This window comes from Temnothorax curvispinosus, unplaced genomic scaffold, assembly GCF_003070985.1.
Source record: "Temnothorax curvispinosus isolate PA1 unplaced genomic scaffold, ASM307098v1 QBEX01002047.1, whole genome shotgun sequence".
Lineage (NCBI taxonomy): Eukaryota > Metazoa > Arthropoda > Insecta > Hymenoptera > Formicidae > Temnothorax > Temnothorax curvispinosus.
The window spans coordinates 8,541-16,752 of record NW_020211827.1 but is presented as its reverse complement, the minus strand read 5'-3'; the positions used below and the strand labels follow the sequence as shown (position 1 = coordinate 16,752).

The window sequence follows — 8,212 nt, the reverse complement described above, 5'->3', positions numbered from 1 at the left end:
GATTAATCGTTGATAAAATTGAGAAATAATCAACCCTTTAGTCACGCTCGCGGATATTTGCCCGCGTCGTCGTTAGAGACCCCGCCGAACTGGTCACGAAGCTTGCCGTGCTCAGCCATCTTTCGACGCCAGGTTTGGATCTCGACGAACGGCGCCGTGGATGCGCGAACAATCCACGGATTATAACTGAGATTGGTCTTAGGCCAATATATGTATAAGATAGTTCTTCACTTGATTTTACCTAACATTTGCTCATTAGAGTGATCAATTAAATGAACAGGAAAACCACATGCTATAAATTTTTTAGAACCAACAAATGCTACGTTTTGAGGGTGCGGCCCAAATCCCGATTCCACGTGTTAGCTCCCAGCAACGATCGGAAACCGATTCCTCCGTAATACGTCCCATTGTATACGGTTCTCGATTGCGTCTCGCTCGAAAGTCGACACGCACACGTTGATTATAATCTTTCAACATAGTGATTTAGGGACCGCTAGAGAAAAATGAACCAGCTTCGACGCGCCGCGCGCCGCGCCGTTAGTCACTCGCTCTCTCTCAGTTCGTCGCTCCTGGCGCGGCGTGCAAAGAATGCGCAGGATGCGCATGATTCATGTGAATACTGGCCCGTTAGTCAGGATCCAGTCCCGGGGTGATCCTCTTCCTGTACGGTGCGGTGCGGCTAGGCTCTCTCCACGAGATCGCACAATTTATTTGCAGAAACTATAACGCGTTATCTCTAGAGATAGACGGAGGATAGAGACGGGTCGATCACGCGCAGACTTTATGGATCCGAGAAGCTTGCAATCGCGGATGTGCAGCGCAGGATAATTAACGCGAATGCTAACGGTTATTTCGACCTCTCTTCGATCAAATCGCGTAAAATATCTATACAGTCGAGACGGTTTGGCGAAATAATCATATATATATATATATATATATATATATATATATATATATATATATATATCAATCTGTTATAAAATAAAAAATATTTGTATTCAAGATTGAAGACTTTAATTTTAATTTTGACCTTTTTAAAAAAATTATTATCTGTCTCGATATTTTTAATAAATCCTGGAATAGTTTTATAAAAATGTTTGATAAATATCTACTAATTGATATATTTTTAGATTAATATTATATTTAAAAAAATGCACAAGAATAGCGATATGTTATTCATGAGAAAAATAATTTTAAAAACACGGCGTTATTGGTGGCCGCGGTGAAAAGAAATTCTTAAGAAGATTAGGCGCTGTAAAACTTTAGTAGGGCATATTTGTCTGTTCATTAGAGTCAGATACGAATACGGCACAACTTTATAAGTTTCACGTCGAGTTCGTTAATTTGTAACCAGATTGGTAAGTATGACGATATGGGGGACATCAACATAATCCTTTGGACAAACGAAATTACGATAGCGTGACAAACCTTGAAAAAGTATGTCGACTTGGTCACTCGAGCCAGACACGATGAAAGCAAATCTCGATTAACTTTTTGATAAGAAACTTCGCGAAGTATTAACGGGAATAATAGTTCAAGCTGAACGAATTTGCATTATGTATCAGGATTATCATAAATTAAACGTTAATGACAATTGGAGATCATAATATGCAAATAAAATAAAATTAAAACTAAAAGTAGAAAAATATTATTTTTAAAAATATTAGAACAAAATTTAGAACAAAATAATATTTTGTTTTCCGACTTAGAAAAATAATTGAATATAAAATAATCACATTTTAAACCTAATTAATAAATTTCTATAAATAATTCGAGCAAAATCCTTTTCTTCAACCAAACTGGCATTTTTCATTTAAAAAGCACAACGCGTTTCGACCGAGATTCCGGTCCTTATTAAGTGCGTATATTAAATTTAAACGCTTGCAAAACACTTCATTGTACACAGTGTGGCCGCAATGAGTCTACGAACTAAACGACAAAAAGAGTACAATAATGAGTTTGCGAACTAAAATATAATACGGAGAGTCTGATAAAAAGATTTGAAAAAAAGAATTGCTCGATTTATTACTCACTGGCGAAGAAAAAGTATCCTATCTGTTCTATAAATAATATCTTTTATTTCACGAAATTTTAATGTAAAATTGGCGAAAACGCAAGACTTTACTTGTATTTGTTAAAAATCCTTATAAAAAGTATCCTGAACTTTTTTCTTACAAATCAGCTAACAAATGCGTATATCTCGAACATTTCAGTTTAAATAGACAAAGGTCAATACGATGTCTATATGGCTAGATTAATAAAAAATTCTCTTTTAATATAACAATAGGGGTATTCAAATAAGTTAGAGTTTAACGGTTTGACAGGTTATGTCGGGTTAAAGTCGGGTAAAAAGTTAATTTTTAAACTTTTAACCCAAAGATTAATGTGATAGGTTAATGAGTCACTTATGTATTTTGCATAACCTTAAAGAGTAGCGCGCCCAAAGTTAATTAATTAACTTTTTACTCGACTTTAACCCGACATAACCTGTCAAACCGTTAAACTTTAACTTATTTGAATACCCCTAATATAAGAGAATGTCCACGTGACAAAAAAATTATTTCGATTACCGTGTGTGCATTAATTAGGTACATCTTCCAATATAGTGCACTAGAAATATAGCTAAAAGGCTGAATGTCGACTTCATTGCAACCTTTTTTAATGATGTATCGCTCATGATTATGGTCTGTTCACGCGTATATACTCAATGGCATATCGGTAAATTTCATTGCTTCATTATAGCCTCGAGTAAGGTATTAGTTCTTAATTAATCAATACATACTTAATGCAAAGGATTAGCTGATCTCTATTTTATAACGTAATATCATGCATCGAATAATCAGAACTTGATTACTGGACGCGGGAACTAGCTATAATAAATAGTGTCTAAATAAAGCGATATAGAAAAAGCGCCGATTTAACATTTGGTTTCGTTAGAGCATGCACATTTGCTTTTCATAAGATAGATGCTTGTAATGTTATACATATGTTATACCCTATAATAACAAGATAAATGTAGCCGCGATATTTTCACTAACATCAATGGAAAAGAATCAGCATATGATTAAAAGAAGCAATTAAATAAAATTTTTAAAAGAATAAGTGTTCCAAGATAATTGTATTTTATCATCACTTCTATCATCGGAATTTTATCATTGAAATATCAAGCTATATGTATTACATAATACATTAAATATTAATCAACTATATGCATAACGTATACTATATATATTCATTTGATTTTTACCTTGCATAATTTGCGTACTAACGCAGCAATTGATCTTCTTTAGAGTTTGCCGACATGTTATATACATATATATATATAATTTTCCGGAACTTTTTAATTTTTATTTTAATAAAAAAAAATTTAAATCTTACATCTCTATTAAATATTATAAATACTCGAAATTTCGAGAGCAAGGTGTATTTTTCTACAAACAAAAATATTTCATTCGCTGTCGATACGCCGGCTATTCACCTGCATCTATTTCACACTCATAACTCGTTCCGCTTATCTGATTGAATCCAACAGATTCCATCAAATAACTGGAAATCTGCTGAATCAGTAGTGATACCAGGTTCGGAGTATAGGTTACTCAATCACTAAGCAACCTTGAATTTTATTTTGTTTAGGTTTGTCTAGCTCGTAAAAATAGCAACGGTGACGATGGATTGCTACTAGTATAATTAAGAACAAATTTGCATTCGACGCGCAGACGCGCATTAATTTATATTAGATCTTTATTAATTACCCCTCTCTCTTGCAGCGAAAGAATTTCTTTATCTCTCTTCAACTCTTTTCCTACAAACATATACATATTATATTGAAATTTATTTAAATTTTCTGTATATTTTACTATAATAACTAATCTTCGAATTAATAAATGGAATGAATTGTACCTCGATTAAATATTCTTGCCTTTCAAAGACGCAGCTAACGAGTTTCATTTGCAAACCGATCATATATTTTCAAAATTGTTCTCTTTGTACTATATCATTTATAATAAGCTATATAATATATTCATTTGACTTTTACTTTGCATAATATGTGCAATAATGCTGCAATCATTTCTCGCAACTTTTCAATTTTTATTATAAAATTTTTTTAAGACAAGCCAGATTCAAATAAAATATACATTAAAATAAAATCAACTGATAATATGTAACCTCGTTAATAATTAACTTTCTAGTAGAAATTAAATTTTTAGTAAAGTAGTCATAAAAGGTTTAAAATGTGATATTCTTATTTTTCGAGGCATTCACATAAAAGATACGAACCCATTTCGTTCAGGTTTGAGTATACTTGAAGGATTGCTTTCATTTTTCAAAGTAATCATAGAGAGTTTGAAACTTGAAAAGGACGTACTAGTGCTAACTTGACAATATCTTGAAAATTTAATATATTGTTTATATTTATTATTTGAACATGTGTGTGCAAAACCCGAAATTGATTTTTTAACCGGTTCACAAGTTATTTAACTTTTAATTTTGCATGTGTTTTTATGGAATTCCCACTTATTGTCAATATTCTGAAACTTTTTTCGTGAGTAAATAAAATAAGTACTGAAAAAAAGATAAATAAAAATAGAGAAATAAAGATATATCTATTGATGAATCTTGATGAAATAAATATATATACATATATATGTAAATTTAACATTGTTTTTAGTGAAAAATTAAACATGGAATTATTCGTCTTTCACTTGTGATATTAATTAAAATGCCACTTTTGGTTTCTAGAATTTAAACTAGCAAATATAGTCGTAGATATATATTACTTGAATATTATGAAATAATGTAGCTTGAATTGTCACGCATTTTTTTCCACATTTTTTATCCACCCAGCGGATTTTTAACATATAATGCTTCTGTGCTTTATATTAAAGAACAGTATTAGCAAGATCTTATTTTTCACAATTACTTATTATATCGGGGGCTCACATAAACATGTAAACTAATTTAACATTGATAAATTAATTGGTGTGCTTTCATACACAGTTATACAAGCTCTATCTTGTTATGATTTAGTCGTACAAAAGTAATATTACTATGGCCAAGGTTCCATAAAGAAATAAAACAAAATGAGAGACAAAACGTGCAACGAACAAACGATGATTTACGTTCTCTTCAGCGTTGTATGGCTTGTAAACGATTTGTATTTCGGTAGCATAAAGAAGATGCAAAGGATCGCTTCGAATAAACTTGACCAAAATTTTATCAATTTGTTTGAATCACGAGTGGTTTGTTTTTTACTATACACCCTGTATTAACCGTGTTATTTCTATCTGAAATATTTTGAGAGGCAACAAAAGATAAATTTAGGATTTTTACAATTATTACAATTCCGTTCTTTTGTCGTATGGCCAATAGCATTTGTTTCATGGAACACTAGTGTATTTTTTTACAAATTTTTATTATATTTTTGGATCTGGTACAAATAACAAGTATGAGAAAATGCCAAGGAATAAATACTTCCACATAGTGCTAAGTGCTAACAAAGAGAACGCCAATCTTTGTTTTTGTTAATGAGTGCTTTCCTAAGAGCTATGTTGCTTTATTAAAATGAATACAGATTTCTTCCATGTATAGTATATTATATTTGTCTTTTACTAAAAATTCTTGATGTAATTTTTGTGAAATATATTTCTAGTATAATTCTACTTGTACTTATTATAATCACATCCAAAACTTGTATAATAAAGGATTTAACTTTTTGCATCATTATAGAATAGAACAATGTAATTTCTCAAACATCTTTTTACTACAATAACCGAACAATTCTTTATTCTTATAATAAAAGATATGCATTTAACCCTCAATTAGCACACATGTGCTAACTCGCACCACTTTTTTTCGAATGGCTGGCATTTTTCTCATAGCTGCCGCCGAGGATTCCTACAACTTAGAGAGTCGCGCAGTACAAAAGCAGACTGCAGTCGACTGTCTGCTTTCAAGCTATGCTTGTCGTCCCCCCCCCCCCCAAGAAAAGTTGTCAAAATCGCAAATCACACCAGTGTGGTTTTTGAAGTGGCCCAATCGAGGTGTGCTAATTGAGGGTTAAACATGTTAATCAAATTCATAAAAATAAATAATTAATAATAATTATAAATTTTTATTTAAAAATGATTGATAATTATGTTTTCTTTCAATTTTCGAAGATGACAATAAATAATTAGGTCATTCGCAACGGTCAGGAATGATTAAGGAATAACTTTAAAAGATTACGTACATATTAGCAAATTTGTTTTGTTTTGATGGACTTTTTTGTCATTATTTACAAAGATATATCACACTTTTTATCATTATATAACGCCTTGTTAAATATCATGGCTATTATTGTCGCGAATACGCCGCGACGCGAAGTACCGAAGACACATGTACAACTTCCAAGCAACGTGTATGCTCCACGTTGCATGTCAACGAAATGTCAAGCATCTATATTCCACGTCGTAGAAGAGCGACCGCCTCGACTTAACGCGTTTTGGCGAATTCGTGTTGTCCTCGGGGAAAATAATATATTTTGCAAAACATGAATTTACGAATTATCGCCGCTTTTATCGTGACCTGTCACTGCGCGAAAGGGTGAGGTGTGATGTAATTATCGTCATTATTATGTATGATGCGTTCGAAAATTTGAATGATAAGACACATGAAATTGTAAATATAATTCTATTCTAAATTTTGGTGGGAATTATAAACTGTTTAAAGTAGGCTTCCAGTATAAATAATAAAAATGAAAACTAATGTTACATCGTTACATTTTCATCATTTATCTTTTTCCTCGTAGGTATTGCAGACTTGAAACGTTTCCTTTTGTACGAAATGATATAAGGATATGCAAAAATTTAATTTGTCTAACTGAATGAAACCGTGTGAAGTGTAAGTTGTTGTCTACATTTGTTTACATTATTTGAATTTAATTAGGGATAAAATGATGCTTTTTAATTTCACGGATGCGCAAAGTGTCGACGATTGGCGGGAGATGTCCGACACTGTGAAAACAGTGGGAAAATCCAAAGCTGTTTTAACGCTGCAAACAAGCTAACTCTTCCAGAGAGCGGTCCTTTTCACGCTACTGAATCCGCAACCAAACGGTGCTGGTTTCGCTGGCGTCAGAAAACTGGCGATTCTGGATCTGTCGAGATTCAGAAATATCGAGATCAGTTGCGGGGGCAGGGGCAAAATAGTCACTACAAGATATCCTTGAGACATCAAGGAGAGAATTCCAATAAGGACCTCAGCTATATGAACAATTCTTTACGGTAAAGCTTCAAAGTCTCATCTGAGAGACTTTTCTGTATTTCTGTAAGGATGGTAAACATTTCTAAGGACTGTTCTGTATTTCTCAGCACACGCAGAAAATGCATCGCGTAAATAAATAATCTTGTAAATTAACTAGTTTGCGGTATCATCTATATGTACAATTTTCAAGCTTATCGTTTTATCTATCGAAATACGCAAATATTTTTTTCGTTAAGTAATCAACGTTTTAGAACCAATTCACCGAGTATAACACGCGGCCTGCAAGATTTTACAAGGTTAAAAAATTTATCGCACTTGAAAAAATTATCTCCTCTCTCGCGAGGAGAAAATCATCGATAGAATATTATATTTCTAAGCGAAAGCTAATGACCGATGTGGAACTCATCAGCTCGAATGCACGCGGCAAAAATGTATTTAATAACGAAAGAGCAACTATTAATCGTGAATATATATTTTTTGTCGATCGTAGTATTAAAAGTTAACTTTTTCATCTCGCAAATTTTCATATAACGTTCGATATTAGTTGTCCGAGTAAATTAAAATTGTATAAACATACTGAAATATTATATTCTCGAGTTTTAAATATTTTTCCAATCAAGCAATATTAAGTAAATTTTAAATCAAATTTTTGTGCAGAGGCTTCTAGTAGTAGATACTCTCACATCCAACAAAAAATCACGAAATCATGGAAAATCACGAAAAATTACAGCACGCAACACTGCTCGAGCCGGGAACCTTGGGAGAGTTGGAGAACATGAAATTTTGAAATAATAAATAGGAACACCACATTTTATTTACTACTTGTAATTTATATATATGTATTATACATATATTCAAATCTCAAAATCTCGGGTACTCGCAATTCGTGCGTTCGCGTAAATGCCGTGTCTCTTAAACGAGATATATGTGGGGTGAAGGCCGGGCCGGAATCGAACCGCGAACCTTTGAG

The 8,212-nt window shown here is 32.5% G+C and overlaps 1 pseudogene; it reads left to right on the top strand.

The window, feature by feature from the left end:
* The first annotated feature begins 6,862 nt into the window (after positions 1–6,862).
* Positions 6,863–7,286, top strand: LOC112468796 (annotated as a pseudogene).
* Positions 7,287–8,212: the final 926 nt, after the last annotated feature.